Source organism: Hylobates moloch, unplaced genomic scaffold, assembly GCF_009828535.3.
Source record: "Hylobates moloch isolate HMO894 unplaced genomic scaffold, HMol_V3 SCAFFOLD_18, whole genome shotgun sequence".
NCBI lineage: Eukaryota > Metazoa > Chordata > Mammalia > Primates > Hylobatidae > Hylobates > Hylobates moloch.
In genome coordinates, this window is record NW_026652293.1 from 61,242,595 (window position 1) to 61,265,534 (window position 22,940).

The 22,940-nt window shown below is 46.9% G+C and overlaps 1 pseudogene; it reads right to left on the minus strand.

Moving 5' to 3' along the window:
* Positions 1–21,053: 21,053 nt before the first annotated feature.
* Positions 21,054–21,587, minus strand: LOC116457758 (large ribosomal subunit protein uL23-like; annotated as a pseudogene).
* Between the last annotated feature and the right edge of the window lie 1,353 nt (positions 21,588–22,940).

Consider the following 22,940-nt stretch of genomic DNA (forward strand, 5'->3'; position numbering starts at 1 on the left):
GAGTCTCACTCTGTTGCCCAGGCTGGAGTGCAGTGATGTGATCTCAGCCCACTGCAACATCCGCCTCTTGGGAAGTTCAAGCGACTCTCCTGCCTCAGCCTCCTGAGTAGCGAGTAGGCCTGAGCTACTGCGCCCAGCCACTGTGCTTCTTGTACAGCCTGCGAAACCATAAGCCAAATAAACCTTTTTTTTTTAATAAATCATCCGGCCTCAGGTATTCCTTTAACAACACGAAACAGACTAAGATAGAAGCCAAGAGAAATCTATACAAACTTTATTAAACTAACCCTTATCTTCCTAGTTGTTGCCACAGTTACTACTCTTTGTTCAACCTAGTGTGTAGTGTGTAAGCATTTTGACCTAGTCATTTCTTCACCCCATTAACTATCCTCACCCAAGCCCCGTGGCCTTATCAAATCTGACAACTTACTGGTGTTTGTCCACCTCTATATATTAGTGACTCTAACTGCCTCTTTGCGTCTTCATTTCCTTATGAGGGCTCCTGTGCCACATTAAATTTGTATTAAATAACTGTATGTTTTTCTCCTGCTCATCTCTCTAATGTCAGTCTAATTCTTGGGCTCACCCTGGACCCTAAGATAATGGAGGTAGAATTCTGCCTCCCCTACAGCGCCGCTTGTTGACGCATGACAGGCCCACTGTCTTGGTCTGTTTTGCGTTGCTGTAAAGGAATACCAGAGGCTGCGTAGTTTATCAAAACTTTTTTTGGCTTATGGTTCTGCAGGCTGTATAAGAAGCAAGCCTCCAGCATCTGCTTCTGGTGAGGACCTCAGGAAGCCTCCACTCGTGATGGAAGATGAAGGGGGAGCCCCTGTGTGCAGAGGTCACAAGGAAAGAGACAGGACGGGGTGCTGGGCTCTTTTTAACAACCAGCTTTGGCAGGAACTAATAGAGCAAGAACTCCACTCCCCACAAGGGAAGGCAGGAGTCTATTCATGAAGGATCTGCCCCCAGGACCAAAGCACCTCCCACCAGGCTGCACCTCCAACACTGGAGATTAAATTTCAACATGAGAATTAATGAGACAAACCCCTCATTCAAACTATAGCACCCACTACATTGCCATCTTTGCCTTATCAATGATTACCTGAACTCCTTGTCCCCATGGGTCAATCCACACAAGGTGCTTGTTTGCCCAGCCTTGGTTCAGCTTCTCCCCTCCCCCAAGGCCCTGATGTTTGGCCCCTCCTGGAGCAGGCCAGGCTCAGGGTAAAGTATCCTCAATCTCTTGTCCCCTCAGCCACGCTTCATCCCACTTCCCCAGACATGGTTCTTTCCAGCCTCATTCATTCCTCCCTATATGAGAAAACTCCTTCTCTGTGTCACCTTTGGGAGCTTGCAGACTTTAAGGTCAATGCTTTCTCCCTATTGCAGTATTCCGGTATCTCCTATTGCAATATCCTTTTGCATAAACATCTCTCCTTACTAAGTCTGGATTGGTTTTTTTATTGGACAGTGGTTGTTACACAGAAGGCCTGCTTCCCTCTGCTCATCGCGTCTGGTTGGCTGGGCAGACAGGTGGAAGGACCCTAGGACCATCCACCCGTGAAGCCCACCCAGGTTCGCCCCTGGTGTAAATGATGTGGGGTCTGACCTGGCCAGACCAGATGCTGCTCAACCCTTTAACTGCCTGTGAGGATTTGGACACGTTCCATCTTCCTGGAGCTGTCCCTCACTCAAGAGAGGCAGCCTTGGGACTCTCCAGGTGTCCTTAGGGCTAATGGGGCTGATGATGGGCGGATGATGGATTCCAGGCACCTGCTGCAACCTCCCCAGGAGCACCTGCAAAGCAGCCCTTTCTGCCTCATGACTTTGCCCAGGCCTCTCTGTGGAGCGTGGCACAGGCTTGGCCAGTTCTCCAAGTGCAGCCAAGAGGCTCATGGGTTTTGGGCACATGTCTGCGACCTCACTTTTCCAGTCATAAGGGCTTTTGCTTTTAGATTCTCAGGGGCTTTGAGCCCCCAAACCACCCAGACATAGCACAGGATGCCACCTGGTTCTATGTGTCTGAGCAAACAAATGCACTCACACGAAGCACAAGAATGAAGGGCTGCCTAAATGCGGACCCACCCACCCCTGGCAAGGCTTGAAAACAGCCTCTATATTACATGTAAAAGCTCTTTTTAGATGATCAGCTGAACAGTTCATTTTCTTGATCTCCAGTCATTGAGTTCTATGTCGTTCAAACCCCCAGGAGGACCAAGACCTAGAGAAAAATGTCCCCTGAAAACTTCTCAAGAGGAGAGATTTCCTCTGCAAACTGAAGAGAATGTGAGATACAAACATTCCCCCCAAGGAACTGGTCTGAGGCCACATGCATTCAGTTTGAATAGATGGCAAGAATTCCTCACACCATAAGCTTTTTTTGTTGTCCCATGAGCCCCTATCGCAGTTTGATAAAGTCTATAGATTCTGTCTTAGAAAGATTTTTTTTTTGAGACGGAGTCTTGCTCTGTCACCCAGACTGGAGTGCAGTGATGTGATCTCTGCTCATCGCAACCTCTGCCTCCTGGGTTCAAGCACTTCTCCTGCCTCAGCCTCCTTAGTAGCTTGGACTACAGGGACTCGCCACCACACCTGGCTAATTTTTTTTTTGTATTTTTAGTAGAGACAGGGTTTCACCATGTTGGCCAGGCTGGTCTCGAACTCCTCACCTCAAGTGATCCACCCACCTCAGCTTCCCAAAGTGCTGGAATTATAGGCATGAGCCACCATGCCAGGCCAAAAAGTTTTTAAATGCACAAAAATATTTAAAAATTATTAATACAAAGGAAATCAATTATATTGAAATAAGTTGTGAAAACATATAAAATTAACTTGTCATAGAGTTATAAATGTGCATCTTTATGAATGCATTAAATAACATTTGAATTGGGAAGTACTTGTAGCTACTGTCATTTCAAAGTCATGATGGGTGTTAAGGGTCTTCAAAGATATTTGCCATGACTGCACTGTAATAAAACTCCATCTTCTCTCTGCATATCAATTACACTTCTTTCTCAATGTTTTCATGATTGCCCTGGAGTTTGTAATACACATTTACAACCTAAGTCTACTTTTAATAACACTATCCTGCTTCATGGTCAGGAGTGGTAGCTCATGCCTGCAATAAATCCCAGCACTTTGGGAGGACAAGGCCAGCAATGGCTAGAGCTCAGGAGTTTGAGATCAGGGCAACGTAGTGGGACCCCATCTCTACAAAAAAATACGAAAAAATAGCCGGGCGTGGTGGCATGCACCTGTAGTCCCAGCTACCTGGGAAGCTGAGGTGGGAGGATACCTTGAGCCTGGGAAGTTGAAGCTGCAGTGAGCTGAGACTGTGCCACTGCACTCCAGCCTGGGCAACAGAGCGAGACCCTGCCTAAAAAAAAAAAAAAAAAAAAAAAAGAGAAGGAGCCAAACTCTGACGCCCCCTAGGCCCAGTGATAGTGCCAGCACAAAGCCCACATAGGCACTTGGCAAATGTGCTGTGTTCTTATTGTTGCAAATGGCCTGTTAGCTTCCCAGGTCACAATGACCCCAAATAACTCCCACACCTGCACCATGCACCCAGTAGGCACTCGGTAAACACTGACATCAGGAATGGTCCATGTGAGTCTGTTTCTGGTTCTCGTTTGTCTCTTCCGATTGTGTGTTCTTGCCTTTTGGCACGTCTTGTCATTTTGTGTTGAAGCTGGAGATAATGTATCAGGTAATAAGAACTCTGGTATGGCTAGGGGTGGTGGCTCATGCCTGTAATGCCAACACTTTGGGAGACTAAGGTAGAAGGACTGCTTGAGGCCAGGAGTTCAAGATCAGCCTGGGCAGCATATCAAGACCCTGTCTCTAAAAGAAAAAAAAAAAGTTAAAAAAAAACTTAGCTGGGCATGTTGGTGTGTGCCTGTAATCCCAGCACTTTGGGAAGCCAAGGTGAGAGAATCGCTTGAGCCCAGGAGTTTGAGTCTGCGGTGATCTGTGACTGTGCCACTGCACTCCAGCCTGGGCCACAGAGTGAGTCCCTGTTTAAAAAAAAAAAAAAAATCAGGAACATAGGCCGTTAGTGTGAGCATTTACATCATCTGGCTTGAAATCGGGCTCTTTTTCATGTTTATTATAGCCATAGGTACCCGAAGCTTTGTTTTCCTAGGGTTCTTGTTCTCATCTCCCCTCCTGACTTTAAACTTCACTAAGAGCTCCTTCACACACTGTCCAGTGTATCATAGTTAGGACTAAGCGCTGACCTTTTATCTTACCCAAATAAGCTCTCACCTTTTATCTTACCCAAATTCCCACCGACGGGGTCTAGGGAGTCAACCCCTACAAACCATAAATTCTCATCAGATGGGTTTTATTTGACCCTATATATTGTGACCGACTTTTCAATCTGACTCTGGCATAAAATTTTGAGACAAGGAAAAAATATTCAACCCCAATATATATTTCTTTGCCATGCCTTGAAATTGCCCTGAAAAATCTCTTGTGGGAAAAATCCACATTCTATAGAGAATCCCCTTTCCCCTTTGTTTTCCTTCCTTTCTTTCCAGATCCAGGAGATAATCAACTAAGAGCCAGGCACCCTTTTAAGTCCCATAAGAAACCATTTACAACCTGCTGTCTCTGAAGTTGGCTATCTGAGCGCTTCCTCTGCACAATAAAACTTGGTCTCCACAATCCTTTATTTTTAACCTGAACATTTCCTTTCTATCGATCCCAGGTCTTTAGACAAACTCAACCAATTATGTATCAGAAAATGTTTACATTTACTTATAGCCGGAAGCCCTTGCTTCGAGTTGTCCTGCCTTTCTGAACCAAACCAATATATTTCTTAATATTTGATTAATGTCTCATGCCTTCCTAAAATATATAAAACTAAGCTGTACCCCAACCACCTTGGGCACATGTTCTCAGGACCTCCTGAGGGCTGTGTCATGGGCCATGGTCACTCATATTTGGCTCAGAATAAATCTCTTAAAATATTTTACAGAGTTTGACTCTTTTCATCAACAGTAGCTCTTTCTGTCAGACTGTACTCACGCTGGAGCCTTATGGCGTGGTGGCCGGCGTGAGATGGAGGAAGCATTCCATAGTGTTATGACGAAATCTCAGCCTCTCACTCGGCCTGTGCCCCTGGACTGTGACCTTCACAGGTGTTTCCTAGCTGCTTTTGTCTCCTTAAGGCTAGAGGTGGCTGAAGTGGAGGGACTACCTTTCGGGAAAGGAAAATAAATCTGAAAGGAAAATAAATCTTGGGGCCCCAGAATCACTAAGCTAAAGGGAAAAGTCAAGCTGGGAACTGCTTAGGGCAAACCTGCCTCCCATTCTATTCAAAGTCACCCCTCTGCTCACTGAGATAAACGCATATCTGATGGCCTCATTTGGAGAGGCTAATCAGAAACTCAAAAGAATGCAACCATTTGTCTCTTATCTACCTATGACCTGGAAGCCCCCTCCCTGCTTCAAATTGTCCCGCCTTTGCCTCGAGTTGTCCCACCTTTCCGGACTGAACCAATGTACATATTACACATAATGATTGATGTCTCATATTTCCCTAAAATGTATAAAACCGAGCTGTGCTCAGACCACCTTGGGCACATGTCGTCAGGACCTCCTGAGGCTGTGTCACAGATGCACATCCTCAACCTTGGCAAAATAAACCCTCTAAACTAATTGAGACCTGTCTCAGACATTTGGGGGTCACACCTTCCCCAGCTGGATTAAGCCTGTTAGTGTCTCTCCCCCGGAGGGCAGGCCTTTCTTGGGGGCATGTCCTGGGGATACTTCACCATGGTTGCTTTCCCACTTCCTGCCACAGCCTGGAGGGGTCTTTTCTATTGCATCAAGAGAACCTAGTGGGCTTCCTACAGGTAAAAACCAAGAAAAGAGTGGGCCACCCACACCCACACTTTTGGAATTCAATTTTCCACAAATTGAAAAAAATTAAAATTCCCAAAATGGAAACACCTTCAGTCCCCAGGAAATTCTTACTCTCAGGCTGTTCCACACTGATGGCTGGAGATTTCCTGCCAGTTAAAGGCTCCCGAAGCTTCTGCTCCGGGTAATCCTGGGCTTCCTTCTCACTGAGGAAGGATGTATTTCATCATCACACAGGACGCTGGGGTTTGGTGTGCGTTGTTTTATCATAATAAGAAATGATCAATTTATTTTATTCAAACTTTGCTATTTACTTAAAAAGATAACTATCCAATATTAGCAAACATAATTTTAGAACTAAGAATTTTTACTTTTCAAAATTTGTGAACATAATGAGTCACATTTACAGATTTCCCAATGGTGACAAGCCCTCCCATTCCTTAGAGTAGTGCCGCTTCATTCTGGCGGTGGAGAGTGCTTGGCAGGCTGGTATGTGCATTCTAATTGACTGACATCCTGCAGTGGTTTGGTCCAATTAGAGAGCTGAACTGGTAGCATCTTGTTTAAATGTGCACTTTAATCCAATCAGATGCTGGATTTCTCTAAGCCCTCATTTGAATGTAAGCCATACAAATGGGACCAGCTGTGCAAATGACCTTTGCAAGGCAATGCCTTATCTCCACTCAAACTCCATTTCTCCACCTAGGAGGAGAACTTCAACGCTAGATGTGGTTTGTGTTCAGAATAATCAGGGGCGGGTTACAGGCTCCCCCATCATGCACCTAGTGTCTACAAGTGTGCACATCTCCACAAAGTTCCCCAGCTGCAAGGAAGCAGCTTGTATTTGCAGTAAAAGCTGTAGTTGGCAGTGTCAGCTCTTTTTGCCAGCCTAAAGCTTGTGAGAGGGACTCAATTCAATTCCACCTGAGTCTGATGAATTTAATGGAAGAAAACTGAATTCCTGGGAAGGGTGGTGGTCTAACAAATTCCATCAATAGGAAGCATTTTCTTGAGTTCTGTACTTCAAATATGCTATGGAAGCAGCCACATTCCTTGTTGATGATAATCAGGGAAGTTTCAACGGGTTCTAGTTGGCACAGGGATTTCTGAATCTAAAAGACAAAAATGTGGAGAGAAAATGTTAGTAAGAAAAAACAATGGGAATAGCTGACAATACCAGCTCCTAGTGTGACTGTCATTTTGTGCACTCGGGCCGACCCTCTCCTGCCCCTCAATGGTATGATATAATAACATGGTAACTATGATGGGATTCTTGATTGAAAGGAGGGAATGCAGATGAGGAGGAATTTCATTCTTTCTGAAAGTCTGAACTATTGACACAGAGTATGCAATCTTATGTCCTCTCCTGAGTCTTAGAAATCCCAGAAAGGCTACTCGATAGAAATCAGTGTCCTCACCTGGAACTGTACTAAATGGATACAGCCTGGATGAGCACAGTAAGGTAAAAGTGTGTTTTACTTTTAAGTATCTTGTATTTTACTTTTAAGAGTGCTGAAGCTCTTATGTAGTAACTTTCTCCTTCTTTACACAGATTATGTGTATTTAGCAGTTAACTGTGCACCGTCAATTCATAATGCCAACGAAAATATTGTCTAGACAGGGCTTCAGTATGCCCTGTCTATTCTTACAAATTCCAGAAGCCGGCTGGGCGTGGTGGCTCACGCCTGTAATCGCAGCACTTTGGGAGGCCGAGGAGGGCAGTTCACGAGGTCAGGAGTTCGAGACCAGCCTGGTCAACATAGTGAAACCCTGTCTCTATTAAAAATACCAAACTTTGCTGGGCGTGGTGGCTCGTGCCTGTAATCCCAGCTACTCAGGAAGCTGAGGCAGGAGAGTTGCTTGAACCCGGGAGGCGGAGGTCACAGTGAGTAGAGATAATGCCACTGCACTCCAGCCTGGGTGACAGAGCAAGATTCCGTCTCAAAAAAAAAAAAAAAGAATTCCAGAAGGCTCTATTAACCCAAACTATCCTGGCTACCTCTAAAACAGACTTTGCATTCATTTTCTATTGTTGCCATAACACATTACCACAAATACAGTGGGTTAAACAAAAGCCCATTTATTGTCATGCAGCCCTGAAGGTGGGAAGTCCAGATCACCCTGTGGGCAGCGCTGGTACCCTCTGAGATCTCTCTTCTTGGCTTGCAGGTGGCCGTCTTCTCTCTGTGGCTCCTCACATTGTCTTCCTTCTGAGCGTGTCTCTGTGTCCAAATTTCCCTTTTATCAGGACACTAGTCCCACTGGATTAGGACCTACCCTAATGACCTCCTTTCAGCTATCTCTGCAAACACCCTATCTCTAAATAAGGTCACATTCTGAGGTGATGGGGGCCAGGACATATTTATTTCCAGTATTCATATGAATTTTGGGGTGTGACATAATTCAGCCTATAGCACACAGTCACTGTAGATGTGAGATCTCATAGAATCACCACAAACTGCAAAACAGACCCCTGATCACAGTTGTCAAACAAACTTAGCCATGGGCCTTTGAGGGAATCCCCTGCGGTCAGCTGCCTCTAAAATGCCCGAAGGATTCCTGCCTCCTGGTGTTTGTGCCTGTGGGCGGTCCACACCCCTTGATTTACTGACTGGTTTGAACAAGTGGGTTCTGATAGCAGTGATGACACTTGTGGGATTAGGTTATAGAAAGACCTCGGCTTCTCACCAGGGGTTCCCCCCTGCTCTCCCTGGGTGGCTCCATCTGGGGAAGCTGGCGGCCAGGTTGTGCGCAGCCCAGAACAGAAACCCACAGGAATGAATCTAAAAGTGGATCTTGGCCGGGCCCGGTGGCTCATGCCTGTAATCCCAGCACTTTGGGAAGCCGAGGCAGGTGGATCATCTGAGGTCAGGAGTTCGAGACCAGCCTGGCCAACATGGTGAAACCCCATCTCTACTAAAAATACAAAAATTAGTCGGGTGTGGTGGCAAGTCTGTAATCTCAGCCGCTTGGGAGGCTGAGGCAGGAGAATTGCATAAACATGGGAGGCGGAGGTTGCAGTGAGCCGAGATCACGCCACTGCACTCTAGCCTGGGCAACAGACTGGGGACTCCACCTCAAAAAACAAGTTAAATAAAGTAAAAAAATAAAATAAATAAATAAAACTGGATCTTGAATCCGCTGACAGTCAAATGCCAGAGCCTGGGGGCAGGTTCTGCCCGAGTCAGGTCTGAGATGACTCCAGCCCTGGACAGCGCTGATGGCAGCCTTCTGACAGCCCCTGGGCCACAGGCCCCACCTAGGCAGCACTGCGATTCCCGACTGCCACACAGACACTGTGGGACAATATGTATGTGTTGTCTGGAGCTGCTAAGTTTTGGGGGTAATTTCTTAGGCAAATGTTACCTCCTTTCCAGACCAGGTCAGCCATATGTTGGATCTCTATTTGGTTAAAACCACGAGTCACTTTGTAAATATCAAAATCTGCCTTATGTAGCCTTTGGCCCCTAAATCAAGCTGTTAAGCAATGAGAACCTGAAACTTCAAGGAGTTTTATAGCCAGTGAATAGAAGAAAGTTCCTTTTAGGATAATTGGGATAATAAAATAATGTCAGCTTTTTATTATAGATTTCTAAATATCTCTAGTGTACTAAATCAGGGACTTGGATTCCCACATTAGCCAGGATTTGGGGGTGAACTGCCAACGAACAACCCCACAACCGCAAATTGGCCTTTCCTGCCTGTGGGTCTGTGAGTGGCTACAGGGCCCCCAAATGAAAGAGGGGTGCTCAGGTGCAATTAGTACACCTCTCATTTGGGAATTCTTAGTTTAGGAGTGAGGGAATGCTATTCATCCCATCTAAAGAGGTGGGGAGTCAGCATTAGCTGGACCATATTAAATCTAAAGGAGCCCAAATCTTTGTCACAATAATTCATTATTCTTCATTCCACACTCAATGTACATTGCCCTTGAAAGATAGGAGAATATCCTCCCCAAAGGATGCCACCCCCTCCCCAAAGGATGCCACCCCTCCCCCAAACGATGCCACACCCTCTCCAAAGGTTGCCATACCCTCTTCAAAAGATGCCACCCCTCTTCAAACGATGCCACTCCCTCCCCAGATGATGCCACACCCTCTCTGAAGGGTGCCACCCCCTCCCCAAAGGATGCCCCACCCTTCCCAAACGATGCCACACCCTCTCCAAAGGATTCGACCCCTCCCCAAAGGATGCCACTCCTCTCCAAAGGATGCCACCCCTCCCTAAAGGGTGCCACACACTTTCCAAAGGATGTCATACTCTCTCCAAAGGATGCCAGCCCTTCCCAAATGATGCCACCCCTCCCCCAAAGATGCCACACCCTCTTCAAAGGATGCCACCCCTCCCCAAACAACGCCACCTCTCCTCAAAAATGCCAAACCTTCTCCAAAGGATGCCAACCCACCTCAAACGATGCTATCCCCTCTCCAAAGGATGCCAGCCCTCCTCAAACGATGCCACCCCCTCTCCAAAGGATGCCACCCCTCCTTAAATGATGCCACCCAAAGGATGCCCCCTCCTCTCCAAAGGGTGCCATTCCCTCCCCAAATGATGCCACTCGCTCTCCAAAGGATGGCACCTCCTCTGTAGAGTGTGCCATCCCCTCCCGAAAAGATGCCATCCCCTCCAAAGGATGCCACCCCTTCCGAAATGATGCCACACCCTCTCCAAAGGATGCTACCCCGTCCTTAAACAATGCCACCCCTCCTCAAAGGATACCACCCTCTCTCCAAAGGAAGCCACCCCATCTCTAAAAGGTGCCACCCCCTCCTCAAGGGATACCACCTCTTCCCCAAAGGATGCCACTTTGGCACAAGGATTATTTGGAGCTGAAGGCCAATAATAATCTGTTGTTGAGAAACAACGGATGTAAAAAAGCTTTCTGCTCGCCCCTATTTTCCTAAAAACAGGACAAAATGGACAAAGTTATCTTTGCCTCTCCACCAGGAAGGAATCAATTTAATCATGTGAGATGACTTTAGACGCTTATCAGCCAGGAGACAGCACCAGTGAAATCTGCATGCCAGGCCTTACTTGCCGGCCCTCTCCACCACTACTTCCCATAACTCCCCTCCTCTGCATCTTTCACTCTTCGCCTTAGCTGAAGGTGCTACACAGGCCGGAGTTCTCTAGATGAACTAAGGAAAGGTCCTGCAGCAACAGTATTTGTTGGAATGTTGGGGTGCTCAGGCCTCCGAAACAGAACCTGTCTCTCTGACCTTCTCCCACCCTCCTTTTACCTACTCCTTTTGCTCCCCAGGCAGGCCACAGAAACGAAAACTGTAGTCTTTCCCCACCTTTCTGTCTTGGACCTGGCCATAAGGACATTTTCTGACTTCCCTTTTCTGATTGTGGGTCATAAGACTCCCAGTTCAGAGAGGGTCCTGCCCCATACCCAGGAAGAAGGATGCTGCCCAGAGGGGCCAAGAAGAGTCTGAACACAAGGGCTCTGCTGGGGTCCCCGCTCAGTCTGTTGGGGTTACATCACGCACTTTCTGTCCGGTCACATTTCTACACAGCTGTCTTCTATCATGTCTATCCAATGAAGTCTCCATAAAAGGCCCAAGGGGACAGGTTTTGGGGGATTCTGGAGGGCTGAACACGTGGGGGCTTGCAGGAAGGGTGAGGGAGAATTCATTTGCAGGCTGGGAGGGTGACGCAGCCCAACTCCCTTGGTTCAGAAGGCCCTGAGCTTGGACTTTTGCAGACCTCTCCCTCTGCGTCCCTTCATCTGGCTATTTATTTGTAGCCTTAAACTATTCTTTAAATAAATAGGTAAATGTAAGTAAGTGTTTCTTTAGTTTTATGAGCTGCTCTATCAAATTAATCAAGCTTAAAGAGGGGGTCGAGGGAACCCCAACTTACAGCTGGTCAGAAGTTCTGGAGGCTTGGACTTGCCCGTGGTGTCTGAAGTGGGGGCAGCCTTGGGGACTGAGCCCTCAACCTATGGGATCTGACGCAATCTCCAGGTAGATACTGTCAGAATTTGTTTATTTAGTTAGTTTTTTTATTGTTATGATTATTTTGAGATGGGGTCTTGCTCTGTTGCCGAGGCTGGAGTGCAGTGGTGAGACCCTAGCTCAATGTAGCCTGGAACTCCTGGGCTCAAGCAATGCCTACTTCAGCCTCCTGAGCAGCTTAGACTTCAAGTGTGCACCACCATGCTCAGCTACTTATTTTATTCTTGTAGAGACAGAGTCTTGCTATATTTCCCAGACTGGTCTCCAATTCCTGGGCTCAGGCGATTCCCTCCCACCTCTGCCTCTCAAAGCTGGGATTACCAAGACATGGTGACTGTGCCTGGCTGGAGTCGGAATTAAATTGGATTCAAGGACACCTAACTGGTGCCCACTAAAACATTGGTTGCTTGCTTGCTTGCTGATAGGGAGAAATCCTCACATGTTTGATCACAGATGTCTTCTGTGTTCATTGTTGTGTTGTGAGATCAGAGGAAAAACAGTGTTTTTTTTTCTACATCGGAGGACACAAATATTCAGACCATAGCAGCTGTGGCAGGAATTTGCTGTTCTATTCCAGCCAATGCCTGCAGACTGGTCCAGGCTCTTCCTTTCCTAGAGCTTTTACTGAAACCAGCTCACAACTGGGAATGCTTCCTCTGACGCATTGAGATGTCCATGTGTCTCCTACAATCTAGCAGTGGCTCCTTGAGGAACCCAGAGCCATTCCTTTGAAACCAGGAGGGAGAAGGCCTCAGTCTCTGCCAGAAGGTAGAATCCTGACTTTGGGCCTGGCTGGCTAGCAGACGCAGATGGTCTCATCTGATTGGCACGGAGCCCCCGCTCACCCCATCTCCTTCCCTTTAAGACACCTCGCCACCCCTGCACAAATTAGAATGGAGGCGGCTCTGTACTGACTGCAGCCGGCACTGAATGGAAATCTGTTTTCACTGCTTTAATGTCCAGCTTTATCTTTGCGTTAACTGAAAAAATCACAGGATCTATAAATTGGAAAAGCAGATTTCACTTCTTGTAGAGGGTTACAGCCTGCAAGATGGAAGCGCAGCCTCGGCCAAACCCAGTGCCTCGGCCAAGCCCAGGCACTTTGGGGGAGGGAGGAGTTGGGGCAGGAGCTCTGTGCTTGTTTGGCTTTGCCAAACACACATTCCACAGCCTACGGGAGGGCTATGGAGATCCATGAGGGCAGCCCTCACACATGTTCACGGAACACACATGCACATGACATGTGACGCATGCTTACCTTGGGGTGGAGGCTTCACATGTAAATGTATTCCGATTAGGTCTTTCCAGGACTCAAAGGTGGTCAAGTGCACAGCCTCTGTAAACTGGCCAGGACTAGCCCAAGGTCATGGTCTCTCATCAGGAGAAAGCTCTTGAAGTCAGTGTCTTGTCCAGTGAACGCTGCCGTCATGGCTGGTGGAGCAGGGGGTTGGAGAGTCAGCCTCTGTGAGCTGGGTAAGCTGCAATTGTCTTAATGTTCCTTAGCTGGAGGCCAGTGCTTGTTTAGCTGCTGGAGCAAAAGAAAACCTTGTAGCACAGTTAGAACACAGTTTATTCTTTAAGTGTAGGGTGCTGACTTAACCCTTAGGTCTTGTTTATAATTTGGCACCTTATTGCCACAAAGACTCCATCCTGTGTCTGTGTTTTTTTTTTTTTAATTCTCTTTACCTCACCTGGACTGTCTCTATGTTAACATGAATGCTGTCAGTTGTGTCTAAACCTCAGCAGAAAGGGGTATAATGAGATGTATCTGACTCCCATCCTATCATGGCCGGAAACTCAGTTTTTAAGGTTCTGTGGGGTCCCTTTTACCAATAGGGTGTCTGTGCAATTGGTTGGGGGTGCTTAGGATTTTATTTTTAGTTTACAGTCTCTAAATCAGGAGACATAGACCGGCTGGTCTATTTGTAGACATGCCAATTAGCATCCAGTGAAGCCTGGCCCTGGGTTTATGTGAAATGAGGAGGGTGAAACCCCAACCTGCAAGTCCTTGGGCCCAAACTGCAGTAGCAACCATGCCAAAGTTGCAGCATTTTTCATAAAACAACTCTCACGTATTATTTTCCTTGAATTGCTTGTCATAACAAGTGCGGAAGATTCACCAGAACCATCAGGCAGAACCACACGTTTTCAGAAATGTCTTTCCTTTCTTTCCACAATGTTGCTTTGGCTTAAATGTTTGTGTCAGAGACATGTGACCCAGAGCAACTCCATCTTGAATAGGGGCTGGGTAAAATAAGGCTGAGACCTGCTGGGCTGCATTCCCAGGAGATTAAGGAGGTTAAGGCATTCTAAGTCACAGGATGAGACAGGAGGTTAGCACAAGACACAGGTCATAAAGATGCTGCTGATAAAACAGGTTGCAGTAAAGAAGACACCCCAAACCCACCAAAACCAAGATGGCGATGAGAGTGAACTCTGGTCATCCTCACCACTACACTCCCACCAGTGCTATGACAGTTTACAAATGCCATGGCAACATCTGAAAGTTACCCTATATGGTCTAAAAAGAGGAGAAACCCTCAGCTCTGGGAATTGCCCACACCTTTCCTGGGAAACTCATGAATAATCCCCACCTTATTTAGCATATAATCAAGAAATAAACATAAAAATGGGCAACCAGCACACCATGCCACTGCTCTGCCTATGGATTAGTCATTTTTTATTCCTTTACTTTCTTAATAAACTTGCTTTCACTTTATGGATTTGCCTCAAATTCTTTCTTGCACCAGATCCAAGAACCCTTTTTTGGGATTTGGATTGGGAGCCCTTTCGGGTAACATTTGTGTCCCCAGCCCAAACTCATCTGTGGAAGCCCCAACCCTCAATGTGAGGATGGCATAGGAGGTGGGGCTTTGGGGAGATATTTAGGTCATCAGGGTGGAGCCCTCACTGATGGGATTAGGGCCACTGTAAAAGGGACCCCAGAGAGCTGCCTCACCCCTTCCATCACACGAGGTTGCAACCACAAGACTGCACTCTACAGCCCAGAAGAAGACCCTTACCAGACCCTAGCCCTACTGACACCTTCATCTTGAACTTTCAGCTTCCAGACTGTGAGCAAAAATTCTATTGTCTACAAGTTGCTCAGTCTCTGGTGTTTTGTCATAGCAGCTTGAAGTTACTGAGACAAATGTCCTCACTTGAGGATGAGGCATCAGCATTATCATGGAACGACTACCAATGATCATGGTGACTTTTTTTCTTCTTTATTTCTTTTTTTATTTTGAGACAGAGTCTTGCTCTTTCGCCCAGGCTGGAGTGCAGTGGCGCAGTCTCGACTCACTGCAAGCTCCGCCTCCCGGGTTCACGCCATTCTCCTGCCTCAGCCCCCCGAGTAGCTGGGACTACAGGCGCCCGCCACTGTGCCCAGCTAATTTTTTGTATTTTTAGTAGAGACGGGGTTTCACCATGTTAACCAGGATGGTCTCGATCTCCTGACCTTGTGATCCACCCGCCTCGGCCTCCCAAAGTGCTGGGACTACCGGCGTGAGCCACCGCGCCCGACCTCTTCTTTATTTCTTTAAACTGACAAAAATTGTATATATAGTGTACAAGGTGATGTTTTGAAATATGTATTGTGTTTGGAATATGGATTGGGGAATGGCTAAATCAAGCTAATTAACATAGACATTACCTCACATATTTATTTGTGGTGAGAACACCTAAAATCTACTCTCTTAGCAATTTTCATGTACTACCTTGCTGTGAATTATAGTCACTGTGTTGTACATTAGATGTCTTGAACTGACTCCTCCTGTGTCACTGAAATTGCATGCTGTTTAGTCAGCATCTCTAGCCCCCAGATCCTGGTGACCATCATTCCACTCTCTGCTTTATGATATCAACCTCTTTAGATTCCACATAAAAGTGAGATTATGCAGTGTTTGTCTTTCTATATCTGGCTAATTTCACTTAACATAATATTTTCATTTCACCCCTGTTGTCCCAAATGAGGGAATTTCATTATGTTTTAAGGCCGGAATAGTATTTCATTGTGCCTATGTACCACATTTTCTTTACCCATTCATCCAACAATGGATACTTAGGTTAACTCTATGTCTTGGTTATTGTAAATGGTGCTGCAGTGAACATGGTGTAGATCTCTCTTCTGGATACAGATTTCATTTCCTTTAGATATATCCCCAGCAGTGGGGTTGCTGTATCGTGTGGGAGTTCCATTTTGAATTTAATAATGTTTTCCATAATAACTGTACTATCACGGTGATTTTGAAGATCAATATATCTCCACAGGGTAGACATCTACACCATCATTAAAAAAAGAGAACAGTGGCCGGGCGTGGTGGCTCATGCCTGTAATCCCAGCACTTTGGGAGGCCAAGGCGGGCAGATCACAAGGTCAGGGATTCGAGACCAGCCTGGCCAACATGGTGAAACCCCATCTCTACTAAAGATACAAAAAATTAGCCAGGCATGATGATGCAGCGCCTGTAGTCCCAGCTACTTGGGAGGCTGAGGCAGGAGAATTGCTTGAACCCAGGAGGCACAGGTTGCAGTGAGCCGAGATTGCGCCATTGCACTCCAGCCTGGGGGACAGGGTAAGACTCCATCTAAAAAAAAAAAAAAAAAAAAAAGAGAACAGTGAAAAGGAGAGACAAAAGTAGCAGATTCCCAGCTTCAATTTTGTCTATAATACTAATTTTCATGAAGAGCAACATAAACTCCTTGGAGTGCAGTTAAGTCCACATCTGGAGTCAAAAAAACAAAAATTCAAAACAAAACACCCATGATAGGTTGAAGTAAATTTTTGCTGTCAGAAAGCAAAGATGAGCAGGGTGCCAGTGGCTCACACCTGTAATTCCAGCGCTTTGGGAGGCCGAGGTTAGAGGATGGCTTGAGCCCAGGAGTTCAAGGCCATCCTGGGCAATGTAGGGAGAATCCGTCTACAAAACAAAACAAAACAAAACAAAAACAAACCAAAAACACGCACACACGCGCACACACACACAAAAAAAACAAAAAACCAATTAGGCACTGTGGTGCTCACCTGTAGTACCAGCTACTTGGGAGGCAGAGGCGGGAGGATCGCTCGAGCCAGGAGTTTTGAGGCCACGGTGAGCCTGATTAGGCGTCAGAGCTAGACCCCGTCTCAGCAAAACAAAAACAAAAGCAAAGATGCTTCCAACAATCAGGGTGACCCTAAAAGGACAGAGCGGCGTTTTGAAAATACCTCCCTGGGGCTGCAGTGTGACCATTTGAGCACTAAAAACAACGATACAAATGGTTAATTAGAACATGCCTCATTTATAAAAGGAGGAAAGTTAACATAACTTTTTTTTTTTTTTTTGAGACGGAGTCTCGCTCTGTCGCCCAGGCTGGAGTGCAGTGGCGCAGTCTCAGCTCACTGCAAGCTCCGCCTCCCGGGTTCACGCAATTCTCCTGCCTCAGCCTCTCCGAGTAGCTGGGACTACAGGCGCCCGCCACCACGCCCGGCTAATTTTTTGTATTTTTTTAGTAGAGACGGGGTTTCACTGTGGTCTCGATCTCCTGACCTCGTGATCCGCCCGCCTCGGCCTCCCAAAGTGCTGGGATTACAAGCGTGAGCCAACGCGCCCGGCCTTACATACACGTTTCTAATAATAAGACAACAAAAGGATGGAAATAACATTGTGTTGAATTTTTGTTGATTTTGTTGAAAAGGAGAGCGTTGACACATATGGGGATTTTGTTTCTTTAAGTTCATGCCTGTTTATATAAAGTTTAGGTCTAGGTGTGTGTGTGTATCTGTGTAAGCAGGAAAGAGTAAACAAAATCGAGATCCCGGGACAAATGCACTTAAGAAGGGGCGACGGGAGGGCCAGGCTCGCCCGGCTGAGGAGGGGGCGCGTCCCACCCATGCAAGCCCGGAACAAAGGCGCCTGTCACTCGTCACTCTCCACGCGGGCTGGCTCTGGAAAGCCCAAGGGAAAAAACCCTTACTTTCAGAAAGAATAAGCCTCAGCCCATGTATCTAGGGAACACGCGATGCTGCAAGAAACCAGTAACTTAACGCGTGTAAAACCAGGAGAGCGTCGGAGGTTCTGACCCGGGGGGAGGAGCAGACCCGCGGCAGCGTGCGGAGACTCAGAGGGCGCAACCTGGCCCAGAGGTTTTGAACTGACCAATTGGGAGACGTCCCCGAGCATGACTAAGGGCCTCAAAGGCTTAGCGTTTTATGCAGAGCCGCAACCACCCAGCGCTGGGAACCTGAGCCCGCACAACCCACTAGAAAGCACCCGTGACCGTCCCCTGCGCCTGGCATCCTTGCGCCCCGCACCCCTGTATCCCCAGCTCCTCTGCAGCTGTACACCCTGCACTGCGGAGCCTCCCAGTCCCGCTGTCCGCTCCATCGCGCAGGTCTCCAAGACCGATCCCGGCTTGGAGGGGCTCAGCGGCCCTGGGCCTGTGCGCCGTTGCGGCCGGGAGGGTCATTTTCATGCCTAAGGACCCGCCCCTTGCACGCAACCTCGGGTTGCCAGCCGGAAACTGCGTCCCGGGCTCCAAAGGACATCTCTTTTTACATTTCAGCAAAACAGCCGCACACTTTCTCCCCAGATGGCCTCTGTGCAGCCTGAAAATGCCCGCTCCCTCCAAGCCCCTGGGCAATTGCTGGGACGCATCTCAGAAACTGCGCGGGGCGGAGGAGGGGTTTGTGCTTGGGCCACTAATTTTATTTTCTTGGAAACTTTCTTCCAGTCCAAACCGGAGTCAGCTCCTCTCACCCTTGTAGAAAAGAATCCCGTGGGGGCGGGGCGGGGTGGGTTGGGGCTCAGCGTAGGGGTGGGGCGGTCAGCACACCACCCTCCCGCCCTTTGTTAAGCTATTGAAGTTCAATTTCATTCCTTCTCCGTCTTCCATTGACCAGAGAGGAAAGGAATCCTTTGAATTTTTTTTTTTAAGTTCATCAAATATCCATTTAGCATCTACTATGTGCCAGGCATAGCTGTTAGTACTTGGGGTGAACGCATCAGATGAAAACATGCCTCCCTGGAGCTTGCAATTTAGTGGAGGAGGAGGTGAGAGTAAACGTGAGGTGATGGCACGGTGTTGGAGGGGTTTCCAGGAGGCCGGTAGTCGCGCAGGACAGGGAAGGCTGCAGTTGGAGAGCAAACCTGGAGGAGCAGCCGCGGTAAGGCCCAGAGTGCGAAGACGCCGCGTCTAAGGGCAGCAGAGGGGACCTGGAGCTGGAGGGTTGGAAGAAGGGTGGTCACAGGCAAGCAGAAGGGAGCCTCAGTGTACCATCAATAAAGTACCCTGTGCTCAGCAAAAAAAAAAAAAAAGAAAGACTGAACCTTGTTTTGAGTTTTTGGAGGAACCTCCGTCCTATTTTCCGTGACGGCTGCACCAGTTTACATTCCCCTCAACAGCCTGCGAAGGGTCCCTTTTCTCCACATCGTGACCAACACTTGTTGTCTCTTGTCTTTTTGATATTAGCCATTCTAACAGGTGTTCGGAGACATTTCATTCTGATTCTGATTTGCATTTTCCTGAATTTTATTTATTTATTTATTTATTTATTTATTTATTTATTTATTTATTTATTGCTACAGGGTCTCCCTCTGTGGCCCAGGCTGGAGTGCAGTGATGCAATCTCGGCTCACTGCAGCCTAGACTTCCCGGGCTCAAGGGATACTCCCGTCTCAGCCTCTGGACTAGATGGGACCACAGGAACCACCACGCCCCGCTGATTTTTAAAAATTTTTTGTAGAGACGGAGTCTTCCTATGTTGCCCAGGCTGGTCTCCAAAGCCTGGGCTCTAGCAATCCTCTCACCTCAGCCTCTGGGATTAAAGGCATGAGCCACCGTACCGACCCTCCTTGATTAGTAATGTTGAACACCTATTCATATACCTGTTGGCCATATGTATGCCTTCTTGGGAAAAATGCCTATTTAGATCCTTTGTCTATTTTTAAAGTTAGGTTATTTGGTTCTTGTTTTGGTTTTGTTTTTTGTATTAAGTTGTAGGAGCTCTTATATATTTTGGATATTAACCCCTTACCAGATGTATGGTTTGCAAATGTTTTCACCCATCCATAGGTTGCCTTTTAATTTTGTTGATCCAGCCATCTCACTTCTGATTATGCCCAAAGGAAATAAAGTCACTGTCATAAAGAGATACTTGCACTCCCATGTTCATTACAGCGCTATTCACAGTAGCTGAGATACAGAAACAACCTAAATGTCCATCAGTGAATGAATAAAGAAAATGTGGTATAGATATTATTGTTACATGCTATACTATACTATAATAATGAAAATTATTCAGGTCTAAAAAAGAAGAAAACCATGTCAACAACATGGATGAACCCAGAGGACATTATGCTAAGTGAAATAAGCCAGGCACAGAAAGACAAATAATACTGCATGAGCCAACTTATATATGGAATCTAAAAAAGTAGGGGGCTGGGTGAGGAGGAGTACAAAGCTTCAGCTATAAGATAAGTAGTTCTGGAGACCTGAAGCACAGCACGGAGACTCTGGTTAATAATATATCATGGACATGAAATTTACTGAGTAGATCTTACATGTTGTCACTGCACACACAGACACATGCACACACACACAGGTAACCACATGAAGTGATGTGTGTGTTAATTGATTCGACTGTGGTAATCATTTCACCACGTGACATGTACCAAGACATCATGCTGTGCACCTTGAATATGTATGAGCTTTATTTGTGGATCATACTGTCAGAGGCATTTGAGTTACAGCAACTCTATCTTGAATAGGGGCTGGGTAAAACAAGGCTGAGGCCTGCTGGACTGCATTCCCAGGAGATTAGGCATTCTAAGTTACAGGATGAGATAGGAGGTCGGCACATGATATAGGTCACGAAGACCTTGCTGATGAAACAGCACGTGGTAAAGAAGGCAGCCAAATCCCACCAAAACCAAGATGGCGACTAATGTGACCTCTGGTCATCCTCACTGCTCATTATAATAAATTAATTATCATTAATTATAAGTAAAAGATACTCCCACCAGCGTCATGACAATTTACAAATGCTGTGGAAACATCAGGAAGTTACCCTATATGGTGTATAAAGGGGAGGAACTCTCAGGTCCAAGAATTGCTCACCCCTTTCCTGGGAAACGCATGAATAATCCACCCCTTGTTTAGCATATAATCAAGGAATGACCATAAAAGTGGCCAACCAGTAGCCCTCAGAGCTGCTCTGCCTATGGAGTAGCCATTCTTTTATTCATTCACTTTCTTCCTTTTTTTTTAATGGTGAAAAGATATGCATATATTTAGAATTAGCCAGCTGGACTCAGTTTAGATGATCCCAATTTTGTTGGTAACATCCAAAGCATTGTAATCAGGAGCCAGTTGAACATATGCTCTCCATCAGGCTGATCAGGGTGTTGACCTTGGCCACATTAATGTCATAGAGCTTCTTCACAGCCTGTTTGATCTGGTGCTTGTTGGCTTTAACATCCACAGTGATCACAAGTGTGTTGTTGCCTTCTATCTTCTTCATGGCAGACAGTGGTCAGTGGAAACTTGATGATAGCACACTGGTCAAGCTTGTTGGGGACACTCTGCCGAGGATATTTGGGCTGCCTCCGGAGTCACAGTGTCTTGGGCCACCAGAAGGTGGGTGACATGTGGATCTTCTTTTTGTGTGTGTGGCTGTGGACACCTTTCAACACTGCCTTCTTGGCCTTCAAAGCCTTTGCTTTGGCTTCAGCTTTAGAAAGGGCAGGAGTTTCCTTCTTCACTTTCAGTGCCATCTTGTGAAAAGCTCCTTTATTTTCTTAATAAACTTGCTTTCACTTTATGGACTTGCCCTGAATTCTTTCTTGCATGAGATCCAAGAACCCACTCTTGGGGTCTGGATCGAGACCCCTTTCCGATAACAGTACCTCAATAAAGCTGGGAAAAAATAAAAAGGGACCAATAAAGCATTCTCAACAACAAAGAGCATGGGGCTTTTCTTTGTAGGGCCCTGTGAGGCCTCTGAGTGTTTTCCAAGAAGCAAGGGCTTTGAGACTGTGTGGGTATAGCTCCTGGAGTTGGAAATGTGACAGTTTTATAACTGTGATGATAGGGCCAGACACAGTGGCTCATGCCTGTAATTGGGAGGCCAAGGCGGGAGGAATGCATGAGCACAGGTGTTGGAGACCAGCCTGGGCAACATGGTGAAACCACTGTCTCTACAAAATACAAAAAACTACCCGGATTTGGGGAGCCTGCCTGTAGTCCTAGCTACTCAGGAGGCTGAGGTGGGAGGATCGCTTGAGGTCGAGACAGCAGTGAGCTGTGATTGTTGCCACTGCACTGCACTTCAGCCTGGGCAACAGATTGAGACGCTGTCTCGAAAAAAAAAAAATGTGATGATGGCAAGTCTATCATGCACAAACATGCTGCCCCGCACACCTTCAGGGACAGTCCCACTGGTTGCACTGATCCGCTGTGCAGGTGTCCTTGAGAATGCAGCCAGGCGGGGTTTCTCCTGCCTTCCCAGAGCTCGGCTTGTGGCAGGAGTGACGTGACAGTCACCCACTCAGTGCCACGAAGGGAGGTAAAGTGGTGATTGGATGGAAAGCAGTGTGTCTCGGCTCCCTTGCCTTGGGGTCGCCTCCAACAGCTGCTGTGCCCGGAGGACTTGTGAAAAGTCCCCTTGAAGCTACAGGTTGTGGCATGGAAGGGCTCACAATTTTAGAGTAAGAGTGTCACACCTACACTAGGTGAGTCAACTTACTGCTCTCCGCCCCCCGATCCTGGGTGCATGTGTCCATAGGTGTTGTCTCTCTCTGCTGTCAGACTTTTCCCAGGATAAAGTCCTGCTTACGAAGACCATGGCTCAGGTGCGAGAGCAAGAGTGCCGGGCAATGGCATGCAGGTGTGGCCACTGAGACACAGGCTGTCCTGGCCATGCCGCAGAGAAAGGTGGACTGGAATGGTGATCCCAAAGTGCCTCAAATGAGCCAGGCCTGTTTAGCCTATCCTGAATATTCAGTGCCTATTTTATACTTAGCATTGTCCTGAATATTTAGTGCCTCTTGCATATCTAGTCATCCCAGATACCTAAGCTTCATGTTTATTTATCTTAATATTTAGTGCCTCTTGTATACTTAGGGATCA